The 18,980-nt window shown below is 36.4% G+C and overlaps 1 long non-coding RNA gene across 2 annotated transcripts; it reads left to right on the plus strand.

Annotated features, from left to right (window-relative positions):
• The first annotated feature begins 34 nt into the window (after nucleotides 1-34).
• Nucleotides 35-18,750, plus strand: LOC124105340 (uncharacterized). Of its 2 annotated transcripts, XR_006855697.2 has the most exons (4): nucleotides 61-147; nucleotides 6,717-6,851; nucleotides 13,770-13,839; nucleotides 17,960-18,750. It is a non-coding gene; the product is annotated as an uncharacterized LOC124105340 (long non-coding RNA). The 2 variants fall into 2 exon arrangements; XR_009228467.1 differs by lacking the exon at nucleotides 6,717-6,851 and having other exon boundaries at nucleotides 35-147.
• The last annotated feature ends 230 nt before the right edge of the window (nucleotides 18,751-18,980 follow it).

The following is an 18,980-nucleotide window of genomic DNA, read 5'->3' on the forward strand; positions in this document are numbered from 1 at the left end:
GGAGTAGGAGGAGGAGGTGGAGGAGGAGGAGGCGGGATCTCTTGTTGCTGGCCGGGGCGGGTAGGTCAGGCTCCGGCGAGTGACAGCGGAGGTCGGAGGTGTATGCTGGGCAAGTGTAGACTGAAGCGCAAAGAGGAGAAATTGAAGGTATCTGGGGGTTGAGGGGCTGCCCGCGATGGAGTCGCGCCTTGTTGGCCGTGGTCCTTGTTGGCCGTGGTCTCTGTTGCAGCGAGCTGATCATCTCGCCCCCTCCGCCTTCCTCCACGACCCTGCGCCCTTTTTTGGTGTTATGCTTCAGTATTGGTATCTATTTACCCCTTGGCTGCTTCAAAGTGCGTACACAATACTACAGTATTTACACACACCGACCCTGCGCAGATCGCGTAGTGAGTAAATGAGAGGAAGAGTGGAAGAATCCTTCCTTATAAGTGCGTGACAGTGTCCATCCATGTCCACTCTGCTGCTGTGGGCAGCACTGAGGAAGTGCAGGCGTCTAGGCCAATTCTAATAACAGTTGCGGTCAAATCACTTTGGAAGTAGAAAGCACTTAAGATTAATAAAGAAAATTATGGATCAAATGCAATGCCAGAAGTGGTCACTATTTCTCCAAGACCCTAGAATACTGGTTGCTATTTCAAATTAGCATTTTGTTATCCCTTTGCAAGTACTCAGTTCTCTAATTCTGGAACTTTTGGAAAAAATTCAAGTGCTTTTTAAATATAAAGGACAGTAATAGCGTGCTTACAAACAACACTAGTTCTAATTTGTATTTATCAGATGGGGCTTTTGGGAAGAAAATGCTTTTGATGACAGATAACACTGGATAATTTAAAATGATGGTAGTTAGAAAGTAAAAGTAGAAAGTTGTATAATGCCTCCGTGGATCCCAAGATTGTTCATGAGAGAGATGTTCAATCCTCCTACCCCAGTTAAAAAAGGCTATTCATTTTCACGTATTCTCTTCCTTTCCTTATACTTAACAATATTAACTTTTATGTAATAATCATGGCATAAACACACGAAATTTATCCTTCACCTAGCCTTGCATAAGTGTTTGTCTATTTTATTTCATAATTTCTGTTACAAAGATGAGCTGTTTTATTGAATAGCATCCAAAGTTTGGGAAATATATGGTGGAATTAGCATTGTTTACATGCACCTATGAATGCCTTATTATACTTTTTATAATGCACTGTAGTTTAACTTTTTCTTCTTTAATCTCACCAACTTTCTCAATTGTACCTAAGATTCAATGATCAATTTTTTATATATATGTGTATATGTATGTATATGTGTGTGTGTGTGTGTGTATACACACACACACACACATATATTTCCCCTCTTGGAAAAATGTTTGAGCAGTGGCAATACTGGGGTAAAGGGCATAAGCCCTTTTAAGTAATTTTAATATTTTAAAGATAATATATATATTCAGTTGTTTTCCAAAGACAGTGCCATTTTTAAAAATTTTACCAGCCATGGATATAATAGACCATAGAAATTAATCATACATAATTAGAAATGAAAAGATCAAGCACTCTTAAAAAAATTTTCATCTTGACCAAAGTCATTGTCTGAGTATCTTAGTAGCATGACAATGTTACTAGGATTATTAGTATATTCACTCTTAAATAGTTTTAATTTTTAGTGCCAGTGTTTTTTCTACTCATAGCATTACAATTATAAAATGATTGCTTATAATAGATTTTTTTTTCTTTAGGCACCAGAGATTGAAGTCAGGGGCACTCCACCACTGAGCCATATCCCCAGCCCTATTTTGTATTTTATTTAGAGACAAGGTCTCATTGAGTTGCTTAGCCTCTCTTTTACTGAACTTTGAACTGGTGATTCTCCTGCCTCAGCCTCCTGAGATATTGGGATTACAGGCCTGTGCCACCATGCCTGGCTTATAATAGATTCTTTGAAAATGCAGAAGCCTATTAAGAACAAAATAACAAAGTCGACAATAGTTGCATCACTCAGCAATGAATATTGAATTACTAAAATAATTCTTTTAAAGATTTCTGTTCAACGTCCCCCCCTCCAAGGCATTTATAAATACAGATGTTTAAAACAAAGAATAAAAGAAGGAATGGAGTTATAATATGTGGAAACCTTATGCTCTTACTCTGGGTATTTTAATAAATGGTAAAATTTAATTTTTCTTGTGATTAAAAAATGTACAGAAACAGTGCAGTCCATTCTATTTCAGATTTCAACTCCTTTCCTAGTCTAGTGCTAACCACAAAGTAAGAAACTCTTAGTTACATGTAGAGTTTATATACAGACCTTAACTTTAACTATCTTATTATTCATAAAAGACTTAAATAAGTTAATATAAAACTACCATCAGTTCTTTTTGGTGGAAAAGAACTATTATTATAATACTCTTGATTACTTTTCTACATTTTGAAATATTTCTCAAATAATTTTTGGTAAGGGAAAAAGTTGTATATATCTGTAAAAATCATTCAACCTCATTATTTAAATTTTGTGGCAGTATTTTATAAGCAAAGTTTTCATCAATATGGAAATAATCATTTTGAATTAAGATTTATACTACTCTTCTTCCCTAGGTTTATATACAATATTCATGTATGAGTATGTTCATGTGTGTCTGTATGTTTATGTATATGATTTTGTTTGTTGTTTTTATTAACCAGACTAAAATCAGTTTGAAAGATGGACTGCTTGTTCACGTTCATGTAGTTATCCCTAGAACAGTACTGTTCAATAGAAATATAGTATGAGCCAGAAACGTGAGGACATTTTACATTTTCTTTTTTTTCTTATAATCTTCCTTTTCAAAATACAAAAAATAAGGGTTTATTTACTTATTTTTGATCCATCTTTTTTTTTAATCTACATACATGACAATAGTGGAATGCATTACACTCATTATTACCCATTTACAGCACAGTTTTTCATAACTCTATATAAAGTATGTTCATACCAAATTATGCCATTATACATGAACTCTCTTTTTTGCATTACAATTCTTAATACACATATATACCACAATTTTTCATATCTCTGTTTGTATATGAGGTATGTTGATACCAAATTCAAATCTTCATACATGTATTTTGTATAATGATGACCATCACATTAATGTAATTTTACATTTAATAATAGCCACACTAAAGAAAGTAAAATAACGGATGAAATTAACTTCAATTATGTTTATCCCAGTGTATCTAAAATATTATCATTTCAACATATACTCAATATAAAGTTTATTATTGAGAATTTTTTTTTTTTTTTTAGCAGTGTCCAAAGTGTCTGTTTTTTTGAATTTAGAACATTTCTCAGCTTGAGCCAGCCTGGGAATTGAACCCAGGGGTACTTTAACACAAAGCCACAGCCCTTTTTTATTTTTATTTTGAGACAAGAGTCTTGCTAAGTTGCTGAGGTCATCACTAAAGTGTTGAGACTGGACTTGAACTTGGTATTTCTTCTGCCTCAACCTCCCAAGTCTTTGGGATTACAGGCATGTGCCACCTTTTCCAGTTCTATCATTCTTTTTTTTCCCTTCCTTTTTCTTTCTTTCCCAATACTAAAGATTAAACCCAGGAATGCTCTACTACTTAGCTACACCCGAGCCTTTTTTAATTTCTTATGTCAAGACAGAGTCTCAACAAGTTGCTGAGTCTAGCCTCAAACTTGTCATCCTTCTGTCTCAACCTCTATAGTCACTGGGATTATAGGCATGTGCCCCTCCCATTGGCCTAGCCATATTTCAGTTTCTCAATAATTACAAGTTGCTAATGGATACTGAATTAGACAGAAATATCCTTCCATTCATTATCTATTCAGAAAGTATTTTATAGTAATTGAGTGAATAAATTTCAATAAGCCTTTAGAACATTATGTGACACTATTGGAGAAAGGTTGATTAACCTGGGAAGATAGGTACAAAAGCAATTATGAATATAGTGTGTGTGTGTGTGTGTGTGTGTGTGTGAGAGAGAGAGAGAGAGAGAGAGAGAGAGAGAGAGAGAGAGAGAGAGAGAGAGAGAGAAAGAGAGAGAGAGAGAAATTGAGATTTGATATCAAGCAGGAGATCAAGATTTCTGAGAGGGCCAAAATATTGCTCAGTATACATGCTGGTAGATGTTTGTAATACCAGGAGGATTTTGAGTTTGAGGCCAGCTTGGGTAACTTAGACCCTGTCTCAAAATTAAAAATAAATAAAAAAGGGGGTGAGGGAGGAAGAGCCACAACCAAGGGAAATGGACTGTGTTTAGAAACTGGAAAAGAAAGGAAGCAGATGATCCACTAGAGCCTCCAGACAGGAATACACCACTGCTAAAACCTTGATTTGAACCCAGTGAGATCTGTGTTGGATTTCTGACCTTGAAAACAACCTTTTGGATCATCTCCTGCAGTCTGTCATGATGTACTTCTCCCTACCTGTTGATTCTACTGTGTGTCAGACCCAACAAAAAGACATTACCTTTCTCAGCATCTTTTCCCACATTTGGCCCAAGGTAACTACTAAGACTGATAGAGTTATTATGGGATTGTCTGGCTAGAAGCTGGGATTTCTAAAACAACTATGGTAGAAGGAACAGTGACCCAAGATCCCTTTGCTTGGCTCTTCTTCTTGCCTTTCATTTACTTCTGTCACCTACTGCCAATCCCACACCCAAAATAGTGGCAGAGACATCAGCATCTGTATGATTCAAAACAGCTTTGGGATCTCCCCTAGTCCGAGTTGGGAAGCAGAAACTGCTTGCTTATTTGTTTGATGTTGCTTTTTCTTGAAACCTTCAGAAAACAGAACACCACCATCAGCAGCATCTCTCCCACCATGTTCAAAACTGAAAGATGAAGGGGACAGACAGAATCACAGAAAGTAGAAAAGACAAATGTTAAGATCGGATCAACTGAACAACCTCCCCACTGGGCCATCCACGTTGGCCAGGCCCTGAAACAGAGGAAATTCCACTAGGAACGAGTCTGGGAGATTTAGGGTTAACTGAATTGTGCAGCAAACCATTATTTAAAAAAAGAAAATATGAAATTTCCACACACATACCCACACCTACACACACACCCCTCCTACTTAATGGTCCTTCTCTTATGGCTTCATCTAGAAAGAAGTATAAAAGTATCACAATTTAGGCTGGGGATGTGGCTCAAGTGCGCCTGGCATGTGCGGGGCGCTGAGTTCGATCCTCAGCACCACATAAAAATAAAATAAAGATGTTGTGTCCACCGAAAACTAAAAAAAAAAAAAATATTAAAAAATTCTCTCTATTTAAAAAAAGAAGCATCACCATTAACTCATCTTTCCCCCTTTCCTCCTTTTATGAGGATATTAACTTAGTCTGAATACTGGCCTAATGTTAGCTAAAAACAGTTTAGAGGGTTAAATTTTTCATTGTTGAGTGTTATATTTAGTGAATACACATTAAAAATCACAGAAAGAAAGGCCGAGAAATAGTCCCGGGAAATAGTCCAGCAGGAAGGACCGACCACACAGTACCTTCATTTAGGATTACACAAGTTAGGCTGCTTTTTAATTTTGTCATTGAGAATAATTATTTATCATTGAAAATAACTTTTGCTATGAAGAAAATATGATGCATTAATCATTGAAAAGAGTGACTATAAAGACAAAGATTTATAATATTTTGGTTTTTATTCTATTCGTAGATATGTTTTTTAAAGTATGTGTATATCTTTGATATAACTAATGTGAAGAACAAAAGACTTTTCTATGACATTTTATTTGATCTACCTAATACTCAGAAAAATGTGTAATTTTATTACAATTATATTTTGAGGATTTTGTGCATTTTGACTTTGTATTATTCATCCTGAAAAGGTACATGTCTTTTTATAAAATCTACCTAATTTATTTTATGCTTTTAGTATAAGAAATGCTTCTTTGTATCATTTAGCATTTTTGCCTTAAAATCTGCCTTGATGTTAATGCTTTAGCTTTTGCTGTTTTTCTTTGTTTTTGCCTAATAAACCTCAGGTCATTCATTCATTCCTATTTAACCTCAGTCATTTTGTTTTGGTTGTTTCTTTAATAAACAGCAGATAGATTGCTTCTTGTTATTGTTTTATTGACTCCAATCCAAGAATCTTTTTTTTTTTTTTAATTTCGTAAAGAAGTTTAATCTTTTCCTTTCTGATTACTGATTGAGAAAGTTCAGTACCCACAGTGGCCCAGAACATATTAATGACTTTGTAAGTTATTTAACATCTATAGTCCTTAGTTTTCTTATCTATTAAAAAAAGTGATTGTTAATAATATTGTGAAGATTAATTAATGGGATATCCTGGACATTAGTGACTCCATTTTGGTTCTGGAACAACATCTTTGCCTGGGACGGGGTCCTGAGCTGCCAAGAAAAAGAAACTTGGGATGCCCTGTTTCCATGTCCCGCCCCCACCCAAGGTTACTAAATACAGGAATTAACTTTACCAGACCACCTATACCCAAGGTCAATTCTAGCTTATTACACTCAAGGCCATTTCCAGCTTGCTCTTTTTCCTTGGTAAAAAAAAAAGATATAAAAACCCGATTCAAATAACTCTGGCTGTTGTACCACTCTATGGACAACCTGGCATGTTTTACCTGTCAATAAACTTTTTTTCTAAACATGAACTCTGTCTCCAGAGATTCTTTGAGCATTCTGTCCTAACATTATGTGACTCAGATGGGGGACATTTCACCATCGACCCTGCTCTCCCTCTAGGGATCTGACATGCTTTGGTGAACCCTCAATCAAAATGGAATATTCAAATCTCTCATGGAATCTTCCTTTTTAATTGGAGCACCTCAGCCATTCATTGAATATGGGCCAATTGATCCCCAGATGGACTATCCCCTGGTGAGTCTCCCCCTGGGTATGGAGTCTAATTTTTTTTTTTTGTTTGTTCTGTTTTCTCTCTCTCTCCTCTCTCTTGGCGCCAAGTATAGACCTCCATGTCTGCTATCCCTCTGGAACCCTCTTCCACTGGGGTTAGTCTGGAATTCCCATCGATGGGGTGATGACCCTCCCTGGGCTTCTTCCTCTAATTTCTACTGGGAGCCTGAGACTCAAAGACACTTGCCTCTTTGCCTTCTCTAGTAAACTCACCATGGGAATAAATCCATTCAATACCTGTCCCACTTCTCTTTGGGATGTTTATTAACTCAGCTTAGGCCTCTCCATTTGGCCCTGGACAAGAAGGTACAAAACTCATTTTTCTCTCCAATCAAGCAAGGCGTCAACATGATTTAGACAATGGCGCTAATTGGCTGACTAACCATTCTTGGGGACTTACATAGCTTCTGTGAGCGCTCCAGAAAATGGAGGGAACTTATCTATATTCAGTCCTTTTCGTTCTTTTGCTCCAAATCCTCTCTCTGCTCTTCCTGTTCACCTGCTCAACTCTTCCTGGCCACTAAACCCTCTATGGACCATTCTTAACTCCATGATCCCAAGGCTTCCCACGTTTTGATCCAGCAAATGAGTCTCCTCCCTATTTGTCATCCCAGCTCATGCCCCACATGTACCCCCAGCACCTCCGGCACCCCATAGCTCTCCCAATCTGGGCCTTCCTAGTCCTCCACATATCTGCTCTCATGGACAGTCTCCCAATCTTCCCAGCCTGCTCCTGTTCCCTCTTGCTCTCCCAATGATATCACTCTTCTTTACTCCCTCTGGATCTTCTGATTTCACTATACTTAACATTGACCACCTGTACCATACTCTCAACCTTACTTACAAACTCCTTAACCAAACATATCTGAAACAAAATAAAACCATCTGCTGGCTATGCTTCTCACTACTAAAAATGACTAGCTGTGCTGGATCATTATCTGTGCACCTTATGGCCTGATGCAAGCACTTCCTTACACACATACAGCCACTTAATCCCTACTTTCAGACTCTCATAATACCTACAAATATCAGGCTAACCTCTTGTTCTACAAAGACTCCACCAATCACTGGACCTCTCCTCACACACCTAGATCTCACCAAGGCCTCAACCCTTTGCTTTTCAACAATGTCCAAAACCCCAAGCAGACTTCTCAGAACCCTCAGGTTTTCTGGGCCTCCTCACTTCTCTGTCTCTCTATACTTCCTAAATGCTGGGATGTCCCCAACTAGGAGAGAACCCTCTCCTCCTCTATGGCCTTTATATACACAAAACAACTCCAATACCTCTCCCCTTTAACTTGTCAGTACCACCAATTCTAAGGCCCAATTGTTCTTTGACCCTGCCATCTTCCTCATCTCCACTAATAATGTTTCATAATTTTCTGTATCCAAACCTGGCCTAATTACCAACAGGGGAAAATAGGGCTAAAAAGCCCTAGGCAGCAATTTCCCAGGCCTAGGCCAGGAGGAAGCTAGCACAGGAATGCAAAATGGCAGACTCAACAGGGGGCCTAAGACTAAAAAAAAAAAAAAAAAAAAAATGTCTCTTTAACTTTAGAGCTTTTTTCTCTCTTTCTTTTTCTTTCTCTCTTTTTCCTCTTTCTCTCATGTTGCTTTACTAAAATAATTCATGGCCATATCATTTTTTTCTAGGACTCTTGTTTTTAAAATTCTGAGCTCATGAGTTTTATTCTGTGCACCTAAGTTAAAATTTCTGATCAGACCTATTTTATCCAACTACAAAAGTTTTTTTTTTTAATTTTTTTTAAGGAGAGAGAGAGAGAATTTTTTAATATTTATTTTTTAGTTTTCGGTGGACATAACATCTTTATTTTACTTTTATGTGGTGCTGAGGATCGAATCCAGCGCCCCGCAAATGCCAGGAGAGTGTGTTACCGCTTGAGCCACATCCTTAGCCCTAAAAGTTTTTTTACACTGTGCTTTATTCAGAGGAAAATTTACAAGGGTTAACTTTTAATAAGTTTTAAAACTTATAAGGCCTTTACTTATTTGTTCTGAGTACTGTCTTGTTTACACATGTATATCAGAATCAACATATAAAGTGCTCAAAATTCAAAAATATTGATCCAAATACCTTTGATTCATATGATTCAAAACTTCAATTTAAATTGGGTAAACAAAGATAATGAAGCCATTAAAATCACTAATCCACATTGTTTTTCCAGATGATCAGATAATGGGAAATGTCCTTTTCTATTAAATATTTTAAGTACAATGTCCATTGCTTCTAATGTTCATTGCTGCTTCTAGGATTTTTCTTCAACAGAAAAAAAATGACTTATAATGTTAATTAAACTTGGTTTTCATGGGTAACCTAAATTAAAAATGAGTAAATCAATTTTAACGTAAATTGGATACTTACTCAGCAAACTTCACAAACCAGGGAAAAGACCTCAGCTGGGTTTTGAAGTTTGTGTTCCTCTCGGGTCTTTTGTTAGCACAGTCAGTTATTTCAACTTTGGTGTACTGACATGAAGTAAAAATCTAAAACATTGGTTCACTCTTATCTATGAAGATAATTTCATTATATATGCATTTGTTTGGTCTCATTACTTAGTGAAACTAAGTCTTAAAGAATTTAGTGTTTGCACCTGTTTTAAAGTCTTAAATGATTAATTTATAACTGGCTAAACAAATAGTTGTCATTTAGATTATAATGGTATAGGTATAGTTGACACCAGAAAAATAAGTGACTAGGTATATGTATACATCTGATTACTATATCCATCTAAGCCTTATATAAGTGTTATATAAAATCTATAAAATTAAAGTTTATGTAAATTTACTAGCAAGATATCCAGTAAGTGCTCTCTTTTGTGTATAGTCATACAAAGGCCACATTGTTATTGAAAGATCTGTCTTATATTTGTTTACTTAGACTAAGTCAATTTCTGATCATTAACACTGTTTCCTAAATGTGTAAGAGATTTAAGGCTATTCTTTAATTTTGTTAACCCATGCAGACCCATAATTATTGTTACTGTACACCCTGAATCCTAAATTGTAAGTCTCAGATTTATATAGAAATAACAAATTAAGTTGATATTTATTCATGTTATTTAATGTTTTATAGCTAGATAATGTTTCATAATGTCCTGTATCCAAACCTGGCCTAACAGGGGAAAATAGGGTTAAAAAGCCATAGGCAACAATTATTTAATGTTAGATAGCTAAAGTAAGCTGTTGTCAGTAAGTTATATATACAATTTTGTGCTACTCTTCATACTTAAATTGGAATTTAAATGCATTTTTAAAAGATAATGAGAATCTAATCCATTTAAAGGTAATATTGTGAAACATAAAAACATTTTGCCACTTATCTACACAAAAGAAAAGCTAAAAGCTCTCAGCATTTCTCTGACCAAATCATATGGAAACTTTGGAGACTGATAGAGTTTGGACCTCTAACTTTGAGCATTGAGGAATAACAAAATATTTTACCATGTATGTTAGGACTCCAGAATGGTAGAGTAAGGACCCCCCCCCCAAAAAAAAATAATGATCTCATCTATGAAAACAATGACAAAATTTACTAAGTAAACTTTTTTAGAACTCTTGAAATTAGCCAGCCTTGTAATAATCCAAAAAGTAGTTGTTCTATAAAAGAGCTAAATGTTGCTTAGAACATAAAGCTGTGTGGCATTTTAATTTGCTCTATTTTCATTCTCACTGGCTAAATGGTTGCTATGAAATCCAGCAGTCTAGAACCGCAGAGGGCAGAATCATTTTGGAATTTTTAAAAAATCCCCATCATCAGTTTGATGGCACTACTGATCTTTCTGGCAGCTCCTTGAAAGAGCTCCATTTTCATGGGTTATGGATTATGTGACCTATTCAAAATTTACTTGTTGGGAAAAATCTTGTCTTCAAAATGTTTGCTGAAAATAGTCAGCAATGATAGTTTTATATGGCAGCTGCCTGAGGAGGCGGTACTAGTTGCAGCATATAAGAATAAAAACTTTAACAGAAGACCTGAACTGTGAAATTGCTGAGTCAAAACCACAGAAATTCTTAAGGAACTCTAAAAAAGCCACATGGCATGAACAGGATTTTGTGCATATGAAGAATAAGCTATTCAGTAAATGAATATCAGTAAATAAAAATTAAAAAAAAATTTATTTCCTTGATTAATTCTGCAAATTCTTCAATCCCTATTATATGTAGCTCCTGCTGTTAGCTTTATGTTTAGCTACTGGTTAAATGGAGATTTCTATATATCATGCATATCAACCTCCAGTAATCTACACTTCAGTTATGAACCTATTAATAGTTTAATCCATTGATGAGGTCAGAGCTTTCATGATTCAGTCACTTACCAAGAGCTCACTTCTGAACCTTTGCTGCACTGGGGACCAAGACTTCAACACATGAGCCATTGGGGGACATTACAGATTCAAACCATAACACTATGTCTAAACAATAAAAAGAAAATATGAGACTGGACCAGGCATAGTGGCGCATGCCTGTAATCACAGCAGCTTGGGAAGCTGAAACAAGAGGATCTTGAGTTCAAAGCCAGCCTCAGCAAAAATGAGGTGCTAAGCACTCAGTGAGACCTTGTCTCTAAAAAAGATACAAAATAGGGTTGGAGATGTGGCTCAGTGGTTGAGTGCCCCTGAGTGCAATTAAAAAGACTTATTGAACCAAGTACAACAAGGGAATGGAGAAGTACAGTGTCAAATGAAAGATTAACTACAGAAGTTCAACAACAGAGTAGGCCTTACACAAGAAGAACCAGAATTTTAATATTGGTCAATTGACATTATCCAGACTATGGAATAGAAAAGGTAAAAAAATGAAGAAAAATAACCAGAGTCTCAAATGTGTAGAACATTATCACACCTTACCAGCATACATATAACAAGAATTCCAGAGGAAAAGGAGAGAGGACAAAAGGGAGAAGAATATTTGAAGATAAATGTCTGAAAGTTTCTCAGATTTGGTGAAAACATTAATCTACACATCTGAGAAACTCATTGAACTCTAATTAGGATGAACTCAGGTATTAACAGATATACATAATAAAAGTGTCAAAAGCAAAAATCAATAAGAAAATCTTAGAAGCAGACAAGAATGAAATGACTCATCATGTACAAAGAAGTCTTTTAAGAGTGGCACATAAATATGGAGGCCAACAATTAATAGTTGGACACTTTCAAAGTAATGAATGAAAACCATTATCAACCAAAAAGTTTATATTTTGCATAATTCTTCAAAGAATAAGAAAATATTTTTTACAATTTTCAAGTATGTAGGCATCTTAAAAAGGCAGAGCATTGTTTTGCATACTGTAATATCACTATTATGATTGTCTGATGGAGTTGAAAATGTGTCCCATCAGATTGTTTTTACCCAGATCTGTTCTTGGCTTAGTATACTTTGGGATCATATAAATATACATATAAATATTTAAAGCCTTTCTCTTTATTTGATCTATTTATTTCCCTACAAAATAAGTACTTTGAGATTTTTATTATAAAATAAGGAATTTAGGAAATTTATGTTTGCTAATAAATAGGATTTAGATGACATTTTGAACTCTAAGTTAATGCTGTAATGTGTTCAGAATTTTGAGGACTGTAAGATGGTGTAAACATTGAGTGACATGAATTTTAGGAGGACAGAGGATAGTCTTTGACAGAATAATCATTTTTAAAGGTTTTCACATCTTAATTCCTGGAACTATTAGTATGTTAGTTACGTGTTAAATGGGAACTAAGGTTGCAGATGGACTTAAAATCTTTTTTTCCTCCTTTTTTATTTGTTCTTTTAGTTTTATGTGAATATAGATATATTTTGACATGTCATAGTATGATATTATGTCCCATTCTTGTCGTTATACATGATGTGGAGTTATAATGGTCTTGTATTTATATAATAACTTAGAAAAGTTATGTCTGATTCATTGTACTGTCTCTTCCATTCCCATTTCCCCATCCATTCTCCCCATTCCCTTTGTCCGATCTGGTGAACCTCTATTCCCCAACCCTGCCTATTGTGAGTCAGCATCTGCACATCATAGAGAACATTCTGCCTTTGGTTTCTGGGATTGGTTTATTTCACTTAGCATGATAGCTCCCACTTCTATCCCTTTACTGGCAAATGCATTAATTTCATTCTCCTTTATGGCTGATATTCCATTGTGCATATGTACCACATTTTCTTTATCCATTCATCTATTGAAGTGAACCTAGGTTAGTTCCACAGCTTAGCTATTGTGAATTGAGCTGTTATGAACAGTGATATATTTTCTAATTCTTTTTTTTTTCTTGGTACTAGGGATTTAACCCAGGGGTGCTATACCACTGAGCTACCTCTCCATCAATATAGTGCTGATTTAAGTTCTTCCGGTATATGCCAAGGAGTAAGATTACTTGGTCAAATGGTGGTTCCTTTCCAAGTTTTCTAAATAATCTACATACTAATTTCCAGAGTATTTGCATCAATTTGCAGTCCCACCAGCAAAGTATGAGTATACCATCTTCCCCACATCCTTGGCAACATTTACTGTTACATGTATTCTTTATTTTTTCTTATTTTATTAGTTGTTGATAGACCTTTATTTATTTATATGTGGTGCTGAGAATCGAACCCAGTGCTTTACACATGCTAGGCAAGCACTTTGCCACTTAGCCACAACCCCAGCCCCATTACTTGTATTCTTTTCTTTTTTAAAGAGAGAGAGAGAGAATTTTTAATATGCCAGGCGAGCATGCTACCGCTTGAGCCAAATCCCCAGCCCTTACTTGTATTCTTTTTTTTTAAATCTTTTTTTTTGAGAGAGAAAGAGAGAAAGAGAGAGAGAGAGAGAGAGAGAGAGAGAGAGAGAGAATATTTCAAGTTTCAATATTTATTTTTCAGTTTTTGGCGTACACAACATCTTTGTTTGTATGTGGTGCTAAGGATTGAACCCGGGCCGCACGCATGCCAGGTGAGAGGGCTACCGCTTGAGCCACGTCCCCAGGCCCCCTTACTTGTATTCTTGAAAATTGCCATTCTGACTGGAGTGAGATGAAATCTCAGTGTAGTTTTAATTTGCATTGCTCTAATTGCTAGTGACGTTGAACATGTTTTCATATATTTGTTGAATATTCATATTTCTTCTTCTGTGAAGTATCTGTTCAGTTCCTTTGCTCATTTATTGTTATTTGTTTTTTTGATATTAAGTTTTTTGAGTTCTTTATATATCTTGGAGACTAATGCTCAATCTGAGTTGCATGTGACAAAGATTTTCTCCTGTTCTATGGCTTCTCTGGACTTAAAATCTTTAATCAGCTGACCTTAAAATAGAGGTTACCCATAAAGATATAGGGAATATCAGTGGAGCTATAGAAGGAAATTGAGAGGGAAGGGGGAAGGATAGGAAAAGGAAGAAAATGTAGAATGAATTTAGCAAAATTATACTATGTGCATGTATAAATACACCACAGTGAATTCCACCTTTATATATATCTATAAAGCACAAATTAAAAATTAGTGAATGAAAGGAAGACTAGTAGAGTACAGCAAGGCAAATGGGAGTGGAGAGAGGAGAGGGAAAAGTGGAACATGAGACTGAAATAAAGTAAAATTCCATGAATGTATGATTAGATCATAATCTAGAACTATAATGTACTAATGAAAGCATAAAAAAGAAAAAATAGATATTACATGGGATAGCAAGATAGGTTTAATGTCATCCCAAATTTCCTAAAAAGTGGAAGAGCCAGAAATTAATGATGTTATGTCAAAAGAATTTGACCTGATATTGCTGCCTTTGAGTATGGAGAAAGGAGTCTATAATCTGAGGACTGTGGGCCATTTCTGTAAGTTAAGAAGGGAAGGAAACATTTTCCTCTAGAGACTTCAAAAAAAGAACACAGTGTGTTCACAGAATTCAGTGTATTTCTCTGACACATTGAATTGAGCCCAATGAGATCAATGTCAGTGAGTGCTGGACCATGGAGCTCTAGTAATATGGAGCTCTAGTAAGGTAATAAATTTGTGTGTTTTCAAGCCACCGTGATTGAGGTAATTTCTTGGAGTAAGAAGAAAAAAATCAATATGCTTACTTAACGGGATGTCATGAAGAATAAATTAATGTATATATGTAATATTTTCAGCCAGTGAGAGCTTAAATAATAGAAATTCATGTTTTCTCTGATATCTCTTTTACTTCTCAGATGTTAATAATATAAAGAGGAGAATTAAAAACCACAGTATTAGTATTAAACCTTTAATTTTCATACCACACTACTAGTATTAAAACTTTAGTTTTCATGTCATATATCTCTTCCAGTCATATTTTTTGAAATTTATTTTCAGTTTATGACCATATTTGCATTATTTCTACATAATATTCTGAATGTTTTACTTTGATAATCCTGTCATACTTTTACCAAGTTTTAGTTTCTTAATTTTATCTAGAGTAATATATTTTCTTAATTCTTTTTATTTTTTCTTGGTACTAGGGATTGAACCCAGGGGTGTTGTACCACTGAGATACCTCCCCAGACCTTTTTATTTTTCATTTTGAGACAAGGTCTCACTAAATTACAGAGGTCTTTGCTTAGATGATGAGGTTGGCCTTGAACTTGCAGTCCTCCTGCCTCAGCCATGTCACTAGGATTACAGGCTTGCACCACTGCACCTGGATCTAAATTCTGAAAGTTCTATGATGTCTTTTTTGGGATGACAACTCACCTGGGTCTTAAATTTTGGAGCCAAACACCCTTTCCTAAGTTTTTGTCATAGTTATAACTCTGGTATTTCCTGTTATTTGCTCTTGCAAAAGAGAAGTTAGAAGCTAGACTAATTTTTGTCTGTAGATTTTTTTTTTCTCTGAATGCATGTAGAGTTTTTCTAAATAATTCTGTTAAAGATGTTACTAACTTTCCTATCATAACCTTTTTTTTGGATTAGGTATGATGGCCAATCTTCTCATGGAAAACAATTACAAACACAGGATACAATTCTTTAAAACTTATCATAAATGCATAAATGCAATATCATCAGAAATACCAATAGGACAAAATCTATGTGAAAATACAAAATCGCATTTCCAAAGCTGGGAATGATCTTTGCTTGAGATGATCATGAGCTTCAATTTTCACAGTGAGCAGGAAAAAAGTGAAAAATTCCAGGGTTTGCTCAAGGTGGAATTTTTGAGACAGTTTTTTTCTTCCTTCCTTTGTTAAATGGGAAAACAAAATACTTTTTTTAAAAAAATATAAGAATCAATAAAAATAAGTGTATATTGCCCTTCCTTTTCTTTCCTCCTTATCCCTCATTAAGACTATAAGAACCATTGTGTCAATCTAAATAACATTCAGAGAGAGTCTCCCATGATTAATAAGTCTATTTGGGAATAACAGAGCATTTCAGCGGAAATATATGTCATAGTAAGCTATAGATGTATTCAAGGATATTTAGGCAAGGAAAAATTTTTATTAGGCCTCCCTACCCAACCCCCCTCCCAAAAAAAAAGAAAGAAAAAAGAAAAAAAGGTGAGAAATTTACAAAAGCTACTTGCATATAAAGTTTATTTGTGTTGGAGATCAGTGGTGTGGCTGGAGTGTGTGTCTCACTGGTGGAAGTGTCATTGCAGGCAGGTAGAATGGTACCTAGGATAGTGGAACATGCTTCCAAGTCCAGTTCCCTGGAGGACTGAGACAGGAGGATTTAAAATTTGAGGCCAGCCTGAGCAACTTAGCAAGACCATATCTCAAAATAAAAAATAAAAAGTGCTGGATATAGGTCAGTGGTAGGGAGTCTCTAGGTTCAATCTCCAGTACTACTACATAAATAAATAGTAGGATGGTGATTACTAGAGGGTGGGGGCATTAAAATGTTGACGAAGGTAAGTTGATGAGAGAATCTTGTATACATTCATTGAAATCTCACACTAAGCACCATTTTTATGTACAGTTGATACACACTAATGAGAAAAATATAACATTTCCAAAAAGATAGTCATAGAAATTGCTTATTTTGTAGTAGATGTTAAGAGTCTGTAAACAAGTCTGGATGGCGCCTGGCATTTTGCCAGAGGGAGTGTGAAGTAACGCCAGCCAGCCATTAAGTGTGGAGATTCCTTATTGGTTGACTGCTGTATCTAGTTTATGCTAATTAAGATAAGCTGTGTGGAATGTATAAATACCTCTGTTGTCCTACAATAAACGGCTCCTACTCCTGCTGTATCAATGTACACAAGTTGTTCGTCACCCCCCCCACCCCCCCCACCCCCGGTTATTTTGCTGCAGCTGGACTGCGGCAGATGGTGGCCCGTATGGGGAGCCCCGGGACACTCGGGGGTCAAGTGACGAAAAAAAGCTGCCCGTCCATAGATAGGACGGGAGCAAATCTGCTCGTCCCTAGACAGATAGGGCAAGAGGAAAAATGGCCATTTTGAGAAAATGGAGAAGATTGATACAGTATGTTTGTGTCTTGTTTTGTCTCAGTGTATTGTATTGTGTTTGTGATGAAAATATGGAAGGGGTGTTAGGTAAATTGAGAAGGGAAAGAGGCACCCCAGTGGAACCAAGAATAGTTAGGGCATGTGTTGATAGATGCCCAGGAATTCTAGTCAGAAAGAAGAAAGTTCAGAAGAGGAAGGATTATCAGGAAAAAAGTTGCAACAAAAGGCTATTACTGAATACTTTTCATTACCGGAGGGTACGTGAAGCGGCGAGGCGGCTGCCGAATGCGCAAGCCAGTCATGGCACAACAAGGGCTTTCCAAGCAGCGGCAACCGGCTCTTCCCCGCCCCCCCGCCCGGGGATGCCACTGCGAGAGCCCAAATCCAAACCTGTGCCTGGAAGCAGTTTGAGTCCAGGACTCTCCCCAGGGCCATCTGGGGCTACCCGGGATGCTGCAGGCCGAAGATGGCCCGGGTCCCTGAAGTTTGATCATTTCCAAGGCCAGTAACTACAATGGTTCTCCCACACCTGGAAGCTAATGAGTAATGAGCACTATATTGAGGCTTATTTCAAATGTAAAAAAAAAACCTTGAGATAATGTACTAAATTGTTCAAAAGGTTGTTTTCTTTTTTTTTTTAATATTGATTTTTTAGTTCTCGGCGGACACAACATCTTTGTATGTGGTGCTGAGGATCGAACCTGGGCCGCACGCATGCCAGGCGAGCGTGCTACCGCTTGAGCCACATCTCCAGCCCCTAAAAGGTTGTTTTCTTAGTGGAATGCTACAGGATTTTCTTTAGCCATCCGGAGTTCCTGCCCAGTGCCGGTGAAAACGAAAGTAGAAGAATTTCCAGTGTTGCTGAGAACCGGACGAGACTTCGGATCAAGCTAGCTGCCTGCAGAACTTACCTGGACTGTGATTTACCTGGACTGTGAGTTAATCTATTGAGACACTGCTTTACCTGGACTGAGACAACAAACTGTAATCTACAACAAATTGTAACTCGGTGTCTTTGCAAACGGTGTCATTGCTGGTATAATTTTTCCAAGGGCTTCTTGCATGGAGCCATCAATTGGCTTGGTATTATGATATTTTATATCCTCCCCTTCTGCTTGTAGCAGATTATTTATGGTGTTTGTGTAAAAAGCACTATGGTCGTTATTTAAATTAAACAAAAGGAGGAAATGTTAGGGTCTGTAAACAAGTCAGGATAGTGCCTGGCAAATGTTAAGAGTCTGTATACAAGTCTGGATGGCACCTGGCATTTTGCCAGAGGGAGTGGTTTGTGAAGTAACGCCAGCGAGCCATTAAGTGTGGAGATTTCTTATTGGTTGACTGCTGTATCTAGTTTATGTTAATTAAGATAGGCTCTGTGGAATGTATAAATACCCCTCCTGTCCTACAATAAATGGCTCCCTCTCCTGCTGTATCAATCTACACAAATTGTTTGTCACCCCGGTTATTTTGCTGCAGCCGGACTGCGGCAGTAGATATAATAGTGGCAAGGTATTTCTTCTATTTCAACGAATATAAAAAGGAATAAGTAATATGATTATATTTTTAAAAACATTGGAAAGGTGTGGAATCAAATGAGCCTATATAAATTAAAATTTTAAGACAGAAGAACTCTTCCTTGTTGAGTTATTAATCTTTTTTTTTCTTTGGGTGCAGCA

Source organism: Marmota monax, unplaced genomic scaffold (genome assembly GCF_021218885.2).
Source record: "Marmota monax isolate L192 unplaced genomic scaffold, Marmota_monax_Labrador192_F-V1.1 WCK01_AAM20220418_F8-fsc00883, whole genome shotgun sequence".
NCBI lineage: Eukaryota > Metazoa > Chordata > Mammalia > Rodentia > Sciuridae > Marmota > Marmota monax.